General features: G+C 43.7%; 1 long non-coding RNA gene across 4 annotated transcripts in view; it reads left to right on the plus strand.

The window, feature by feature from the left end:
• Positions 1–18,805, plus strand: part of LOC307181161 — a 165,188-nt gene that overhangs the window by 5,501 nt on the left and 140,882 nt on the right. For all 4 annotated transcript variants that reach the window (XR_013826049.1, XR_013826050.1, XR_013826051.1 and 1 more), the window contains exon 2: positions 4,172–4,249. This is a non-coding gene — a long non-coding RNA (uncharacterized lncRNA). The remainder of the gene's footprint in view (positions 1–4,171; positions 4,250–18,805) is intronic.

Below are 18,805 nucleotides of genomic sequence, written 5' to 3' on the forward strand. Positions count from 1 at the left end.
TGCTTTCAATGCAATTCCAGTCTACCTCCTGAAATCGGTTTCCTGCAATTCTGCCCCGCTTTCAAGTCCTCTTGGCAGCCTTACTTCAGTCTATTTTTGGACGATAGCTGTCATTTATAACTCTGCAGGTTTGTGAATTACAGTGCCCCTGAGCTCCTTTCTTCAACTCGCTTTCTTTTGAGCTGGCCGCAACACCGCAGGATGGCCTCAGGCTCAAATCTGGTTCCGGTACGGCACGCTGAGCCTTTGGTTATTTCCTCTTCCTGGTGGGAAATGAGAGTTAAATTTGCCCGTCCAGACACCTCCAACTAGCCTCTCATTGGTTCTCGCTATTCCTGTTCATCTTCCTCAGAAATTGCAAACTGGGCCAAACAGGAGGTTAAAGGCGCTGACTCTCCAAGTGGGGAGAGTGTTAGTAAAGGGTCTGGAATGTTGCACCCGAGTACCAGGGTACGAAAACTGAGACATATTTGAACACGTCTCCCGATCACATGGTTGATCTTACTCTAGGTTCCACATGCATGTTTTACCTGAAGGAAGAATACCTAAAACCTGGGTATTTGAAACCCGTGGAATGGGTACCATGCAATATGACTTCAAAGGGTCTTCATTTGCTCACCGAACCTCTCCAATCCTATGACTGCTGCGTTTATGCCCCTGTACACATGCTTGATTCTCTTTCGGAGACATAGCAATCTATAGGTTTTAAGATACTTACTAGTCAGGTACATTCTTAGGCGTTTAATATGCGGTGTTGAGTCCATTTCGTTGAGCAAGGAGTAGCTCTTGTCTATTCCATATTTGGCTTAAGGAACTTTATCTGTGCTCATTTCAATCTCTGGTTTTATGCAGCACCCCAACTCACCTTTCCCCTTAAGCAAGCACAAGTTGGTTTTCTAAATTTGAGACCCTGTTCTGTTCTGTAATTCAGTTCCTGTGTAGCCAAGTTTACATTCCGTGTATTAGTGATATCTTATGATGTTTCTTTTTCTGTGTGACTTATTTCAGTTAGAATCATCGTACCTGAATCCACTCATTATGCTGCTACGGGCCTGATGACATAGATTTCATTGCTGAGTGATACTGCATTGTACGTAAGTACCACAAGTTCTTTATCCATTTTTCACTTTCTGTGATATTGAACTTGTACGGTAAACGAGGTTCTTCTAAACAGAGGCGTCCCAAACTTTGGGGTGGGTGTGTCTTTTTGATTTTAATTTCCCTAAGCTATAGGACCATAAGTGGAAGTGCCCTAGGCTCTGTTGCTTTGTTTTTTAGATGTTTCAGGAAACACCATACACTTCTCCCAAGTGTCTGTTGGCAATTTACATCCCGCCCATCCGCATAACAAGGCTCCCAGTTCTCCATGGCCTGTCCTGCCTTTCTGGATTTTACACTTTTTTCAGATGGCCCTTTTGACCGGGGGGAAGTGAGACTTCATTGTAGTGCAGATTTCCTTTGCAAGCTTGCTTGGTTGGCCAAAAAGGGCGTATGCGTTTTTTCCTGAATATATTCAGGAAAAAACGCATACGCCCTTTTTGGCCAAGTGCATCATTGTGGACGTTCTGCCTCTTTTCTTATGCTTTCAATGCAATTCCAGTCTACCTCCTGAAATCGGTTTCCTGCAATTCTGCCCCGCTTTCAAGTCCTCTTGGCAGCCTTACTTCAGTCTATTTTTGGACGATAGCTGTCATTTATAACTCTGCAGGTTTGTGAATTACAGTGCCCCTGAGCTCCTTTCTTCAACTCGCTTTCTTTTGAGCTGGCCGCAACACCGCAGGATGGCCTCAGGCTCTAATCTGGTTCCGGTACGGCACGCTGAGCCTTTGGTTATTTCCTCTTCCTGGTGGGAAATGAGAGTTAAATTTGCCCGTCCAGACACCTCCAGCTAGCCTCTCATTGGTTCTCGCTATTCCTGTTCATCTTCCACAGAAATTGCAAACTGGGCCAAACAGGAGGTTAAAGGTGCTGACTCTCCAAGTGGGGAGAGTGTTAGTAAAGCGTCTGGAATGTTGCACCCGAGTACCAGGGTACGAAAACTGAGACATATTTGAACACGTCTCCCGTTCACATGGTTGATCATACTTGGGTTCCACATGCATGTTTTAGCTGAAGGATGAATACCTAAAACCTGGGTAGTTGAAACCCGTGGAATGGGTACCATGCAATATGACTTCAAAGGGTCTTCATTTGCTCACCGAACCTCTCCAATCCTATCACTGCTGCGTTTATGCCCCTGTACACATGCTTGATTCTCTTTTGGAGACATAGCAATCCATAGGTTTTAAGATACTTACTAGTCAGGTACATTCTTAGGCGTTTAATATGGGGTGTTGAGTCCATTTCGTTGAGCAAGGAGTAGCTCTTGTCTATTCCATATTTGGCTTAAGGAACTTTATCTGTGCTCATTTCAATCTCTGGTTTTATGCAGCACCCCAACTCACCTTTCCCCTTAAGCAAGCACAAGTTGGTTTTCTAAATTTGAGACCCTGTTCTGTTCTGTAATTCAGTTCCTGTGTAGCCAAGTTTACATTCCGTGTATTACTGATATCTTATGATGTTTCTTTTTCTGTGTGACTTATTTCAGTTAGAATCATCATACCTGAATCCACTCATTGTGTTGCTAAGGGCCTGATGACACAGGTTTCATTGCTGAGTGATGTTGCTTTGTAAGTAAATACCACAACTTCTTTATCCATTTTTCACTTTCTGCGATGTTGAACTTGTACTGTAAACGAGGTTCTTGTAAACAGAGCCTTTCCAAACTTTGTGGTGGCTGTGTCTTTTTGATTTTAATTTCCCTAAGCTATAGGACCATAAGTGGAAGTGCCCTAGGTTCTGTTGCTTTGTTTTTTAGATGTTTCAGGAAACACCATACACTTCTCCCGAGTGGTTGTTGGCAATTTACATCCCACCCATCAGCATAACAAGGCTCCCAGTTCTCCATGGCCTGTCCTGCCTTTCTGGATTTTACACATTTTTCAGATGGCCCTTTTGACCGGGGGGAAGTGAGACTTCATTGTAGTGCAGATTTCCTTTGCAAGCTTGCTTGGTTGGCCAAAAAGGGCGTATGCGTTTTTTCCTGAATATATTCAGGAAAAAACGCATACGCCCTTTTTGGCCAAGTGCATCATTGTGGACGTTCTGCCTCTTTTCCTATGCTTTCAATGCAATTCCAGTCTACCTCCTGAAATCGGTATCCTGCAATACTGCCTCGCTTTCAAGTCCTCTTGGCAGCCTTACTTCAGTCTATTTCTGGACGATAGCTGTCATTTATAACTCTGCAGGTTTGTGAATTACAGTGCCCCTGAGCTCCTTTCTTCAACTTGCTTTCTTGTGACCTGGCCGCAACACCGCAGGATGGCTTCAGGCCCTAATCTGGTTCGGGCACGGCACGCTGAGCCTTTGGTTATTTCCTCTTCCTGGTGGGAAATGAGAGTTAAATTTACCCGTCCAGACACCTCCAGCTAGTCTCTCATTGGTTCTCGCTATTCCTGTTCATCTTCCGCAGAAATTGCAAACTGGGCCAAACAGGAGGTTAAAGGCGCTGACTCTCCAAGTGGGGAGAGTGTTAGTAAAGCGTCTGGAATGTTGCACCCGAGTACCAGGGGAGGAAAACTGAGACATATTTGAACACGTCTCCCGATCACATGGTTGATCATACTCTAGGTTCCACATGCATGTTTTAGCTGAAGGAAGAATACCTAAAACCTGGGTAGTTGAAACCCGTGTAATGGGTACCATGCAATATGACTTCAAAGGGTCTTCATTTGCTCACCGAACCTCTCCAATCCTATCACTGCTGCGTTTATGCCCCTGTGCACATGCTTGATTCTCCTTCGGAGACATAGCAATCCATAGGTTTTAAGATACTTACTAGTCAGGTACATTCTTAGGCGTTTAATATGGGGTGTTGAGTCCATTTCGTTGAGCAAGGAGTAGCTCTTGTCTATTCCATATTTGGCTTAAGGAACTTTATCTGTGCTCATTTCAATCTCTGGTTTTATGCAGCACCCCAACTCACCTTTCCCCTTAAGCAAGCATAAGTTGGTTTTCTAAATTTGAGACCCTGTTCTGTTCTGTAATTCAGTTCCTGTGTAGCCAAGTTTCCATTCCGTGTATTACTGATATCTTATGATGTTTGTTTTTCAGTGTGACTTATTTCATTTAGAATCATCATACCTGAATCCACTCATTGTGCTGCTAAGGGCCTGATGACATAGATTTCATTGCTGAGTGATATTGCTTTGTAAGTGAATACCACAACTTCTTTATCCATTTTTCACTTTCTGCGATGTTGAACTTGTACTGTAAACGAGGTTCTTGTAAACAGAGCCGTTCCAAACTTTGGGGTGGCTGTGTCTTTTTGATTTTAATTTCCCTAAGCTATAGGTCCATAAGTGGAAGTGCCCTAGGCTCTGTTGCTTTGTTTTTTAGATGTTTCAGGAAACACCATACACTTCTCCCGAGTGTCTGTTGGCAATTTACATCCCGCCCATCAGCATAACTAGGCTCCCAGTTCTCCATGGCCTGTCCTGCCTTTCTGGATTTTACACTTTTTTCAGATGGCCCTTTTGACCGGGGGGAAGTGAGACTTCATTGTAGTGCAGATTTCCTTTGCAAGCTTGCTTGGTTGGCCAAAAAGGGCGTATGCGTTTTTTCCTGAATATATTCAGGAAAAAACGCATACGCCCTTTTTGGCCAAGTGCATCATTGTGGACGTTCTGCCTCTTTTCCTATGCTTTCAATGCAATTCCAGTCTACCTCCTGAAATCGGTTTCCTGCAATTCTGCCCCGCTTTCAAGTCCTCTTGGCAGCCTTACTTCAGTCTATTTTTGGACGATAGCTGTCATTTATAACTCTGCAGGTTTGTGAATTACAGTGCCCCTGAGCTCCTTTCTTCAACTCGCTTTCTTTTGAGCTAGCCGCAACACCGCAGGATGGCATCATTGTGCCAATCGGTTTCCTGCAATTCTGCCCCGCTTTCAAGTCCTCTTGGCAGCCTTACTTCAGTCAATTTTTGGACGATAGCTGTCATTTATAACTCTGCTGGTTTGTGAATTGCAGTGCCCCTGAGCTCCTTTTTTCAACTCGCTTTCTTGTGACCTGGCCGCAACACCGCAGGATGGCTTCAGGCCCTAATCTGGTTCCGGTCCGGCATGCTGAGCCTTTGGTTAATTCCTCTTCCTGGTGGGAAATGAGAGTTAAATTTGCCCGTCCAGACACCTCCAGCTAGCCTCTCATTGTTTCTCGCTATTCCTGTTCATCTTCCGCAGAAATTGCAAACTGGGCCAAACAGGAGGTTAAAGGGACTGACTCTCCAAGTCGGGAGAGTGTTAGTAAAGCGTCTGGAATGTTGCACCCGAGTACCAGGGGAGGAAAACTGAGACATATTTGAACACGTCTCCCGTTCACATGGTTGATCATACTTGGGTTCCACATGCATGTTTTAGCTGAAGGATGAATACCTAAAACCTGGGTAGTTGAAACCCGTGGAATGGGTACCATGCAATATGACTTCAAAGGGTCTTCATTTGCTCACCGAACCTCTCCAATCCTATCACTGCTGCGTTTATGCCCCTGTACACATGCTTGATTCTCTTTCGGAGACATAGCAATCCATAGGTTTTAAGATACTTACTAGTCAGGTACATTCTTAGGCGTTTAATATGCGGTGTTGAGTCCATTTCGTTGAGCAAGGAGTAGCTCTTGTCTATTCCATATTTGGCTTAAGGAACCTTATCTGTGCTCATTTCAATCTCTGGTTTTATGCAGCACCCCAACTCACCTTTCCCCTTAAGCAAGCATAAGTTGGTTTTCTAAATTTGAGACCCTGTTCTGTTCTGTAATTCAGTTCCTGTGTAGCCAAGTTTACATTCCGTGTATTACTGATATCTTATGATGTTTCTTTTTCTGTGTGACTTATTTCAGTTAGAATCATCATACCTGAATCCACTCATTGTGCTGCTAAGGGCCTGATGACATAGATTTCATTGCTGAGTGATATTGCTTTGTAAGTGAATACCACAACTTCTTTATCCATTTTTCACTTTCTGCGATGTTGAACTTGTACTGTAAACAAGTTTCTTGTAAACAGAGCCGTTCCAAACTTTGGGGTGGCTGTGTCTTTTTGATTTTAATTTCCCTAAGCTATAGGACCATAAGTGGAAGTGCCCTAGGTTCTGTTGCTTTGTTTTTTAGATGTTTCAGGAAACACCGTACACTTCTCCCAAGTGTCTGTTGGCAATTTACATCCCGCCCATCAGCATAACAAGGCTCCCAGTTCTCAATGGCCTGTTGCCTTTCTGGATATTACACTTTTTTCAGATGGCCCTTTTGACCGGGGGGAAGTGAGACTTCATTGTAGTGCAGATTTCCTTTGCAAGCTTGCTTGGTTGGCCAAAAAGGGCGTATGCGTTTTTTCCTGAATATATTCAGGAAAAAACGCATACGCCCTTTTTGGCCAAGTGCATCATTGTGGACGTTCTGCCTCTTTTCCTATGCTTTCAATGCAATTCCAGTCTACCTCCTGAAATCGGTTTCCTGCAATTCTGCCCCGCTTTCAAGTCCTCTTGGCAGCCTTACTTCAGTCTATTTTTGGACGATAGCTGTCATTTATAACTCTGCAGGTTTGTGAATTACAGTGCCCCTGAGCTCCTTTCTTCAACTCGCTTTCTTTTGAGCTGGCCGCAACACCGCAGGATGGCTTCAGGCCCTAATCTGGTTCCGGCATGGCACGCTGAGCCTTTGGTTGTTTCCTCTTCCTGGTGGGAAATGAGAGTTAAATTTGCCCGTCCAGACACCTCCAGCTAGTCTCTCATTGGTTCTCTCTATTCCTGTTCATCTTCCGCAGAAATTGCAAACTGGGCCAAACAGGAGGTTAAAAGCGCTGACTCTCCAAGTCGGGAGAGTGTTAGTAAAGCGTCTGGAATGTTGCACCCGAGTACCAGGTACGAAAACTGAGACATATTTGAACACGTCTCCCGATCACATGGTTGATCATACTCTAGGTTCCACATGCATGTTTTAGCTGAAGGAAGAATACCTTAAACCTGGAGAGTTAAGACCCGTGTAATGGGTACCATGCAATATGATTTCAAAGGGTTTTCATTTGCTCACCGAACCTCTCCAATCCTATCACTGCTGCGTTTATGCCCCTGTACACATGCTTGATTCTCTTTCGGAGACATAGCGATCCATAGGTTTTAAGATACTTACTAGTCAGGTACATTCTTAGGCGTTTAATATGCGGTGTTGAGTCCATTTCGTTGAGCAAGGAATAGCTCTTGTCTATTCCATATTTGACTTAAGGAACTTTATCTGTGTTCATTTCAATCTCTGGTTTTATGCAGCACCCCAACTCACCTTTACCCTTAAGCAAGCATAAGTTGGTTTTCTAAATTTGAGACCCTGTTCTGTTCTGTGATTCAGTTCCTGTGTAGCCAAGTTTACATTCCGTATATTACTGATATCTTATGATGTTTCTTTTTCTGTGTGACTTATTTCAGTTAGAATCATCATACCTGAATCCACTCATTGTGCTGCTAAGGGCCTGATGACACAGATTTCATTGCTGAGTGATATTGCTTTGTAAGTAAATACCACAACTTCTTTATCCATTTTTCACTTTCTGCAATGTTGAACTTGTACTGTAAACGAGGTTCTTGTAAACAGAGCCGTTCCAAACTTTGGGGTGGCTGTGTCTTTTTGATTTTAATTTCCCTAAGCTATAGGACCATAAGTGGAAGTGCCCTAGGTTCTGTTGCTTTGTTTTTTAGATGTTTCAGGAAACACCATACACTTCTCCCGAGTGGTTGTTGGCAATTTACATCCCGCCCATCAGCATAAGAAGGCTCCCAGTTCTCCATGGCCTGTCGTGCCTTTATGGATTTTACACTTTTTTCAGATGGCCCTTTTGACCGGGGGGAAGTGAGACTTCATTGTAGTGCAGATTTCCTTTGCAGGCTTGCTTGGTTGGCCAAAAAGGGCGTATGCGTTTTTTCCTGAATATATTCAGGAAAACACACATACGCCCTTTTTGGCCAAGTGCATCATTGTGTACGTTCTGCCTCTTTTCCTATGCTTTCAATGCAATTCCAGTCTACCTCCTGAAATCGGTTTCCTGCAATTCTGCCCCGCTTTCAAGTCCTCTTGGCAGCCTTACTTCAGTCTATTTTTGGACGATAGCTGTCATTTATAACTCTGCAGGTTTGTGAATTACAGTGCCCCTGAGCTCCTTTCTTCAACCCGCTTTCTTTTGAGCTGGCCGCAACACCGCAGGATGGCTCAGGCCCTAATCTGGTTCCGGCACGGCACGCTGAGCCTTTGGTTAATTCCTCTTCCTGGTGGGAAATGAGAGTTAAATTTGCCCGTCCAGACACCTCCAGCTAGCCTCTCATTGGTTCTCTCTATTCCTGTTCATCTTCCGCAGAAATTGCAAACTGGGCCAAACAGGAGGTTAAAGGGACTGACTCTCCAAGTCGGGAGAGTGTTAGTAAAGCGTCTGGAATGTTGCACCCGAGTACCAGGGTACGAAAACTGAGACATATTTGAACACGTCTCCCGATCACATGGTTGATCATACTCTAGGTTCCACATGCATGTTTTAGCTGAAGGAAGAATACCTTAAACCTGGAGAGTTAAGACCCGTGTAGTGGGTACCATGCAATATGACTTCAAAGGGTCTTCATTTGCTCACCGAACCTCTCCAATCCTATCACTGCTGCATTTATGCCCCTGTACACATGGTTGATTCTCTTTCGGAGACATAGCAATCCATAGGTTTTAAGATACTTACTAGTCAGGTACATTCTTAGGCGTTTAATATGCGGTGTTGAGTCCATTTCGTTGAGCAAGGAGTAGTTCTTGTCTATTCCATATTTGACTTAAGGAACATTATCTGTGCTCATTTCAATCTCTGGTTTTATGCAGCACCACAACTCACCTTTACCCTTAAGCAAGCATAAGTTGGTTTTCTAAATTTGAGACCCTGTTCTGTTCTGTAATTCAGTTCCTGTGTAGCCAAGTTTACATTCCATGTATTACTGATATCTTATGATGTTTCTTTTTCTGTGTGACTTATTTCAGTTAGAATCATCATACCTGAATCCACTCATTGTGCTGCTAAGGGCCTGATGACACAGATTTCATTGCTGAGTGATATTGCTTTGTAAGTAAATACCACAACTTCTTTATCCATTTTTCACTTTCTGCGATGTTGAACTTGTACTGTAAACGAGCTTCTTGTAAACAGAGCCGTTCCAAACTTTGGGGTGGCTGTGTCTTTTTGATTTTAATTTCCCTAAGCTATAGGACCATAAGTGGAAGTGCCCTAGGTTCTGTTGCTTTGTTTTTTAGATGTTTCAGGAAACACCATACACTTCTCCCGAGTGGTTGTTGGCAATTTACATCCCGCCCATCAGCATAACAAGGCTCCCAGTTCTCCATGGCCTGTCCTGCCTTTCTGGATTTTACACTTTTTTCAGATGGCCCTTTTGACCGGGGGGAAGTGAGACTTCATTGTAGTGCAGATTTCCTTTGCAAGCTTGCTTGGTTGGCCAAAAAGGGCGTATGCGTTTTTTCCTGAATATATTCAGGAAAAAACGCATACGCCCTTTTTGGCCAAGTGCATCATTGTGGACGTTCTGCCTCTTTTCCTATGCTTTCAATGCAATTCCAGTCTAGCTCCTGAAATCGGTTTCCTGCAATTCTGCCCCGCTTTCAAGTCCTCTTGGCAGCCTTACTTCAGTCTATTTTTGGACGATAGCTGTCATTTATAACTCTGCAGGTTTGTGAATTACAGTGCCCCTGAGCTCCTTTCTTCAACTTACTTTCTTGTGACCTGGCCGCAACACCACAGGATGGCTTCAGGCCCTAATCTGGTTCCGGCAGGACACGCTGAGCCTTTGTTTAATTCCTCTTCATGGTGGGAAATGAGAGTTAAATTTGCCCGTCCAGACACCTCCAGCTAGCCTCTCATTGGTTCTCGCTATTCCTGTTCATCTTCCGCAGAAATTGCAAACTGGGCCAAACAGGAGGTTAAAGGGACTGACTCTCCAAGTGGGGAGAGTGTTAGTAAATCGTCTGGAATGTTGCACCCGAGTACCAGGGTACGAAAACTGAGACATATTTGAACACGTCTCCCGATCACATGGTTGATAATACTCTAGGTTCCACATGCATGTTTTAGCTGAAGGAAGAATACCTAAAACCTGGGTAGTTGAGACCCGTGTAATGGGTACCATGCAATATGACTTCAAAGGGTCTTCATTTGCTCACCGAACCTCTCCAATCCTATCACTGCTGCGTTTATGCCCCTGTACACATGCTTGATTCTCTTTTGGAGACATAGCAATCCATAGGTTTTAAGATACTTACTAGTCAGGTACATTCTTAGGCGTTTAATATGGGGTGTTGAGTCCATTTCGTTGAGCAAGGAGTAGCTCTTGTCTATTCCATATTTGGCTTAAGGAACTTTATCTGTGCTCATTTCAATCTCTGGTTTTATGCAGCACCCCAACTCACCTTTACCCTTAAGCAAGCATAAGTTGGTTTTCTAAATTTGAGACCCTGTTCTGTTCTGTAATTCAGTTCCTGTGTAGCCAAGTTTACATTCCATGTATTACTGATATCTTATGATGTTTCTTTTTCTGTGTGACTTATTTCAGTTAGAATCATCATACCTGAATCGACTCATTGTGCTGCTAAGGGCCTGATGACATAGATTTCATTGCTGAGTGATATTGCTTTGTAAGTAAATACCACAACTTCTTTATCCATTTTTCACTTTCTGCGATGTTGAACTTGTACTGTAAACGAGGTTCTTGTAAACAGAGCCGTTCCAAACTTTGGGGTGGCTGTGTGTTTTTGATTTTAATTTCCCTAAGCTATAGGACCATAAGTGGAAGTGCCCTAGGTTCTGTTGCTTTGTTTTTTAGATGTTTCAGGAAACACCATACACTTCTCCCCAGTGGTTGTTGGCAATTTACATCCCGCCCATCAGCATAACAAGGCTCCCAGTTCTCCATGGCCTGTCCTGCCTTTCTGGATTTTACACTTTTTTCAGATGGCCCTTTTGACCGGGGGGAAGTGAGACTTCATTGTAGTGCAGATTTCCTTTGCAAGCTTGCTGGGTTGGCCAAAAAGGGCGTATGCGTTTTTTCCTGAATATATTCAGGAAAAAACGCATACGCCCTTTTTGGCCAAGTGCATCATTGTGGACGTTCTGCCTCTTTTCCTATGCTTTCAATGCAATTCCAGTCTAGCTCCTGAAATCGGTTTCCTGCAATTCTGCCCCCCTTTCAAGTCCTCTTGGCAGCCTTACTTCAGTCTATTTTTGGACGATAGCTGTCATTTATAACTCTGCAGGTTTGTGAATTACAGTGCCCCTGAGCTCCTTTCTTCAACTTGCTTTCTTGTGACCTGGCCGCAACACCACAGGATGGCTTCAGGCCCTAATCTGGTTCCGACAGGGCACGCTGAGCCTTTGGTTAATTCCTCTTCATGGTGGAAAATGAGAGTTAAATTTGCCCGTCCAGACACCTCCAGCTAGCCTCTCATTGGTTCTCGCTATTCCTGTTCATCTTCCGCAGAAATTGCAAACTGGGCCAAACAGGAGGTTAAAGGGACTGACTCTCCAAGTCGGGAGAGTGTTAGTAAAGCGTCTGGAATGTTGCACCCGAGTACCAGGGTACGAAAACTGAGACATATTTGAACACGTCTCCCGATCACATGGTTGATCATACTCTAGGTTCCACATGCATGTTTTAGGTGAAGGAAGAATACCTAAAACCTGGGTAGTTGAGACCCGTGTAATGGGTACCATGCAATATGACTTCAAAGGGTCTTCATTTGCTCACCGAACCTCTCCAATCCTATCACTGCTGCGTTTATGCCCCTGTACACATGCTTGATTCTCTTTTGGAGACATAGCAATCCATAGGTTTTAAGATACTTACTAGTCAGGTACATTCTTAGGCGTTTAATATGGGGTGTTGAGTCCATTTCGTTGAGCAAGGAGTAGCTATTGTCTATTTCATATTTGGCTTAAGGAACTTTATCTGTGCTCATTTCAATCTCTGGTTTTATGCAGCACCCCAACTCACCTTTACCCTTAAGCAAGCATAAGTTGGTTTTCTAAATTTGAGACCCTGTTCTGTTCTGTAATTCAGTTCCTGTGTAGCCAAGTTTACATTCCATGTATTACTGATATCTTATGATGTTTCTTTTTCTGTGTGACTTATTTCAGTTAGAATCATCATACCTGAATCGACGCATTGTGCTGCTAAGGGCCTGATGACATAGATTTCATTGCTGAGTGATATTGCTTTGTAAGTAAATACCACAACTTCTTTATCCATTTTTCACTTTCTGCGATGTTGAACTTGTACTGTAAACGAGGTTCTTGTAAACAGAGCCGTTCCAAACTTTGGGGTGGCTGTGTCTTTTTGATTTTAATTTCCCTAAGCTATAGGACCATAAGTGGAAGTGCCCTAGGTTCTGTTGCTTTGTTTTTTAGATGTTTCAGGAAACACCATACACTTCTCCCGAGTGGTTGTTGGCAATTTACATCCCGCCCATCAGCATAACAAGGCTCCCAGTTCTCCATGGCCTGTCCTGTCTTTCTGGATTTTACACTTTTTTCAGATGGCCCTTTTGACCGGGGGGAAGTGAGACTTCATTGTAGTGCAGATTTCCTTTTGCAAGCTTGCTGGGTTGGCCAAAAAGGGCGTATGCGTTTTTTCCTGAATATATTCAGGAAAAAACGCATACGCCCTTTTTGGCCAAGTGCATCATTGTGGACGTTCTGCCTCTTTTCCTATGCTTTCAATGCAATTCCAGTCTACCTCCTGAAATCGGTTTCCTGCAATTCTGCCCCGCTTTCAAGTCCTCTTGGCAGCCTTACTTCAGTCTATTTTTGGACGATAGCTGTCATTTATAACTCTGCAGGTTTGTGAATTACAGTGCCCCTGAGCTCCTTTCTTCAACTCGCTTTCTTGTGACCTGGCCGCAACACCGCAGGATGGCTTCAGGCCCTAATCTGGTTCCGGCACGGCACGCTGAGCCTTTGGTTAATTCCTCTTCCTGGTGGGAAATGAGAGTTAAATTTGCCCGTCCAGACTCCTCCAGCTAGCCTCTCATTGGTTCTCGCTATTCCTGTTCATCTTCCGCAGAAATTGCAAACTGGGGCAAACAGGAGGTTAAAGGCGCTGACTCTCCAAGTGGGGAGAGTGTTAGTAAAGCGTCTGGAATGTTGCACCCGAGTACCAGGGGAGGAAAACTGAGACATATTTGAACACGTCTCCCGTTCACATGGTTGATCATACTTGGGTTCCACATGCATGTTTTATCTGAAGGAAGAATACCTTAAACCTGGAGAGTTAAGACCCGTGGAATGGGTACCATGCAATATGACTTCAAAGGGTCTTCATTTGCTCACCGAACCTCTCCAATCCTATCACTGCTGCGTTTATGCCCCTGTACACATGCTTGATTCTCTTTCGGAGACATAGCGATCCATAGGTTTTAAGATACTTACTAGTCAGGTACATTCTTAGGCGTTTAATATGCGGTGTTGAGTCCATTTCGTTGAGCAAGGAGTAGCTCTTGTCTATTCCATATTTGACTTAAGGAAATTTATCTGTGCTCATTTCAATCTCTGGTTTTATGCAGCACCACAACTCACCTTTACCCTTAAGCAAGCATAAGTTGGTTTTCTAAATTTGAGACCCTGTTCTGTTCTGTAATTCAGTTCCTGTGTAGCCAAGTTTACATTCCGTGTATTACTGATATCTTATGATGTTTCTTTTTCTGTGTGACTTATTTCAGTTAGAATCATCATACCTGAATCCACTCATTGTGCTGCTAAGGGCCTGATGATACAGATTTCATTGCTGAGTGATATTGCTTTGTAAGTAAATACCACAACTTCTTTATCCATTTTTCACTTTCTGCGATGTTGAATTTGTACTGTAAACGAGCTTCTTGTAAACAGAGCCGTTCCAAACTTTGGGGTGGCTGTGTCTTTTTGATTTTAATTTCCCTAAGCTATAGGACCATAAGTGGAAGTGCCCTAGGTTCTGTTGCTTTGTTTTTTAGATGTTTCAGGAAACACCATACAATTCTCCCGAGTGGTTGTTGGCAATTTACATCCCGCCCATCAGCATAACAAGGCTCCCAGTTCTCCATGGCCTGTCCTGCCTTTCTGGATTTTACACTTTTTTCAGATGGCCCTTTTGACCGGGGGGAAGTGAGACTTCATTGTAGTGCAGATTTCCTTTGCAAGCTTGCTTGGTTGGCCAAAAAGGGCGTATGCATTTTTTCCTGAATATATTCAGGAAAAAACGCATACGCCCTTTTTGGCCAAGTGCATCATTGTGGACGTTCTGCCTCTTTTCCTATGCTTTCAATGCAATTCCAGTCTACCTCCTGAAATCGGTTTCCTGCAATTCTGCCCCGCTTTCAAGTCCTCTTGGCAGCCTTACTTCAGTCTATTTTTGGACGATAGCTGTCATTTATAACTCTGCAGGTTTGTGAATTACAGTGCCCCTGAGCTCCTTTCTTCAACTCGCTTTCTTTTGAGCTGGCCGCAACACCGCAGGATGGCCGCAGGCTCAAATCTGGTTCCGGTACGGCACGCTGAGCCTTTGGTTATTTCCTCTTCCTGGTGGGAAATGAGAGTTAAATTTGCCCGTCCAGACACCTCCAACTAGCCTCTCATTGGTTCTCGCTATTCCTGTTCATCTTCCACAGAAATTGCAAACTGGGCCAAACAGGAGGTTAAAGGCGCTGACTCTCCAAGTGGGGAGAGTGTTAGTAAAGCGTCTGGAATGTTGCACCCGAGTACCAGGGTACGAAAACTGAGACATATTTGAACACGTCTCCCGATCACATGGTTGATCTTACTCTAGGTTCCACATGCATGTTTTACCTGAAGGAAGAATACCTAAAACCTGGGTATTTGAAACCCGTGGAATGGGTACCATGCAATATGACTTCAAAGGGTCTTCATTTGCTCACCGAACCTCTCCAATCCTATGACTGCTGCGTTTATGCCCCTGTACACATGCTTGATTCTCTTTCGGAGACATAGCAATCTATAGGTTTTAAGATACTTACTAGTCAGGTACATTCTTAGGCGTTTAATATGCGGTGTTGAGTCCATTTCGTTGAGCAAGGAGTAGCTCTTGTCTATTCCATATTTGGCTTAAGGAACTTTATCTGTGCTCATTTCAATCTCTGGTTTTATGCAGCACCCCAACTCACCTTTCCCCTTAAGCAAGCACAAGTTGGTTTTCTAAATTTGAGACCCTGTTCTGTTCTGTAATTCAGTTCCTGTGTAGCCAAGTTTACATTCCGTGTATTAGTGATATCTTATGATGTTTCTTTTTCTGTGTGACTTATTTCAGTTAGAATCATCGTACCTGAATCCACTCATTATGCTGCTACGGGCCTGATGACATAGATTTCATTGCTGAGTGATACTGCATTGTACGTAAGTACCACAAGTTCTTTATCCATTTTTCACTTTCTGTGATATTGAACTTGTACGGTAAACGAGGTTCTTCTAAACAGAGGCGTCCCAAACTTTGGGGTGTGTGTGTCTTTTTGATTTTAATTTCCCTAAGCTATAGGACCATAAGTGGCAGTGCCCTAGGCTCTGTTGCTTTGTTTTTTAGATGTTTCAGGAAACACCATACACTTCTCCCAAGTGTCTGTTGGCAATTTACATCCCGCCCATCCGCATAACAAGGCTCCCAGTTCTCCATGGCCTGTCCTGCCTTTCTGGATTTTACACTTTTTTCAGATGGCCCTTTTGACCGGGGGGAAGTGAGACTTCATTGTAGTGCAGATTTCCTTTGCAAGCTTGCTTGGTTGGCCAAAAAGGGCGTATGCGTTTTTTCCTGAATATATTCAGGAAAAAACGCATACGCCCTTTTTGGCCAAGTGCATCATTGTGGACGTTCTGCCTCTTTTCCTATGCTTTCAATGCAATTCCAGTCTACCTCCTGAAATCGGTTTCCTGCAATTCTGCCCCGCTTTCAAGTCCTCTTGGCAGCCTTACTTCAGTATATTTTTGGACGATAGCTGTCATTTATAACTCTGCAGGTTTGTGAATTACAGTGCCCCTGAGCTCCTTTCTTCAACTCGCTTTCTTTTGAGCTGGCCGCAACACCGCAGGATGGCCTCAGGCTCTAATCTGGTTCCGGTACGGCACGCTGAGCCTTTGGTTATTTCCTCTTCCTGGTGGGAAATGAGAGTTAAATTTGCCCGTCCAGACACCTCCAGCTAGCCTCTCATTGGTTCTCGCTATTCCTGTTCATCTTCCACAGAAATTGCAAACTGGGCCAAACAGGAGGTTAAAGGTGCTGACTCTCCAAGTGGGGAGAGTGTTAGTAAAGCGTCTGGAATGTTGCACCCGAGTACCAGGGTACGAAAACTGAGACATATTTGAACACGTCTCCCGATCACATGGTTGATCTTACTCTAGGTTCCACATGCATGTTTTACCTGAAGGAAGAATACCTAAAACCTGGGTAGTTGAAACCCGTGGAATGGGTACCATGCAATATGACTTCAAAGGGTCTTCATTTGCTCACCGAACCTCTCCAATCCTATCACTGCTGCGTTTATGCCCCTGTACACATGCTTGATTCTCTTTCGGAGACATAGCAATCTATAGGTTTTAAGATACTTACTAGTCAGGTACATTCTTAGGCGTTTAATATGCGGTGTTGAGTCCATTTCGTTGAGCAAGGAGTAGCTCTTGTCTATTACATATTTGGCTTAAGGAACTTTATCTGTGCTCATTTCAATCTCTGGTTTTATGCAGCACCCCAACTCACCTTTACCCTTAAGCAAGCATAAGTTGGTTTTCTAAATTTGAGACCCTGTTCTGTTCTGTAATTCAGTTCCTGTGTAGCCAAGTTTACATTCCGTGTATTACTGATATCTTATGATGTTTCTTTTTCTGTGTGACTTATTTCACTTAGAATCGTCATACCTGAATCCACTCATTGTGCTGCTAAGGGCCTGATGACATAGATTTCATTGCTGAGTGATATTGCTTTGTAAGTGAATACCACAACTTCTTTATCCATTTTTCACTTTCTGCGATGTTGAACTTGTACTGTAAACGAGGTTCTTGTAAACAAAGCCGTTCCAAACTTTGGGGTGGCTGTGTCTTTTTCATTTTAATTTCCCTAAGCTATAGGACCATAAGTGGAAGTGCCCTAGGCTCTGTTGCTTTGTTTTTTAGATGTTTCAGGAAACAGCATACACTTCTCCCAAGTGTCTGTTGGCAATTTACATCCCGCCCATCAGCATAACAAGGCTCCCAGTTCTCCATGGCCTGTCCTGCCTTTCTGGATTTTACACTTTTTTCAGATGGCCCTTTTGACCGGGGGGATGTGAGACTTCATTGTAGTGCAGATTTCCTTTGCAAGCTTGCTTGGTTGGCCAAAAAGGGCGTATGCGTTTTTTCCTGAATATATTCAGGAAAAAACGCATACGCCCTTTTTGGCCAAGTGCATCATTGTGGACGTTCTGACTCTTTTCCTATGCTTTCAATGCAATTCCAGTCTACCTCCTGAAATAGGTTTCCTGCAATTCTGCCCCGCTTTCAAGTCCTCTTGGCAGCCTTACTTCAGTCTATTTTGCGACGATAGCTGTCATTTATAACTCTGCAGGTTTGTGAATTACAGTGCCCCTGAGCTCCTTTCTTCAACTCGCTTTCTTGTGACCTGGCTGCAACACCGCAGGATGGCTTCAGGCCCTAATCTGGTTCCGGCACGGCACGCTGAGCCTTTGGTTAATTCCTCTTCCTGGTGGGAAATGAGAGTTAAATTTGCCCGTTCAGACACGTCCAGCTAGTCTCTCATTGGTTCTCGCTATTCCTGTTCATCTTCCGCAGAAATTGCAAACTGGGCCAAACAGGAGGTTAAAGGGACTGACTCTCCAGGTCGGGAGAGTGTTAGTAAAGCGTCTGGAATGTTGCACCCGAGTACCAGGGTACGAAAACTGAGACATATTTGAACACGTCTCCCGATCACATGGTTGATCATACTCTAGGTTCCACATGCATGTTTTAGCTGAAGGAAGAATACCTTAAACCTGGAGAGTTAAGACCCGTGTAATGGGTACCATGCAATATGAGTTCAAAGGGTCTTCATTTGCTCACCGAACCTCTCCAATCCTATCACTGCTGCGTTTATGCCCCTGTACACATGCTTGATTCTCTTTCGGAGACATAGCAATCCATAGGTTTTAAGATACTTACTAGTCAGGTACATTCTTAGGCGTTTAATATGGGGTGTTGAGTCCATTTCGTTGAGCAAGGAGTAGCTCTTGTCTATTCCATATTTCGCTTAAGGAACTTTATCTATGCTCATTTCAATCTCTGGTTTTATGCAGCACCCCAACTCACCTTTACCCTTAAGCAAGAATAAGTTGGTTTTCTAAATTTGAGACCCTGTTCTGTTCTGTAATTCAGTTCCTGTGTAGCCAAGTTTACATTCCGTGTATTACTGATATCTTATGATGTTTCTTTTTCTGTGTGACTTATTTCAGTTAGAATCATCATACCTGAATCCACTCATTGTGCTGCTAAGGGCCTGATGACATAGATTTCATTGCTGAGTGATATTGCTTTGTAAGTAAATACCACATCTTCTTTATCCATTTTTCACTTTCTGCAATGTTGAACTTGTACTGTAAACGAGGTTCTTGTAAACACAGCCATTCCAAACTTTGGGGTGGCTGTGTCTTTTTGATTTTAATTTCCCTAAGCTATAGGACCATAAGTGGA

Source organism: Stenella coeruleoalba (assembly GCF_951394435.1).
Source record: "Stenella coeruleoalba genome assembly, contig: scaffold_268, whole genome shotgun sequence".
NCBI classification, from domain to species: Eukaryota; Metazoa; Chordata; class Mammalia; order Artiodactyla; family Delphinidae; genus Stenella; species Stenella coeruleoalba.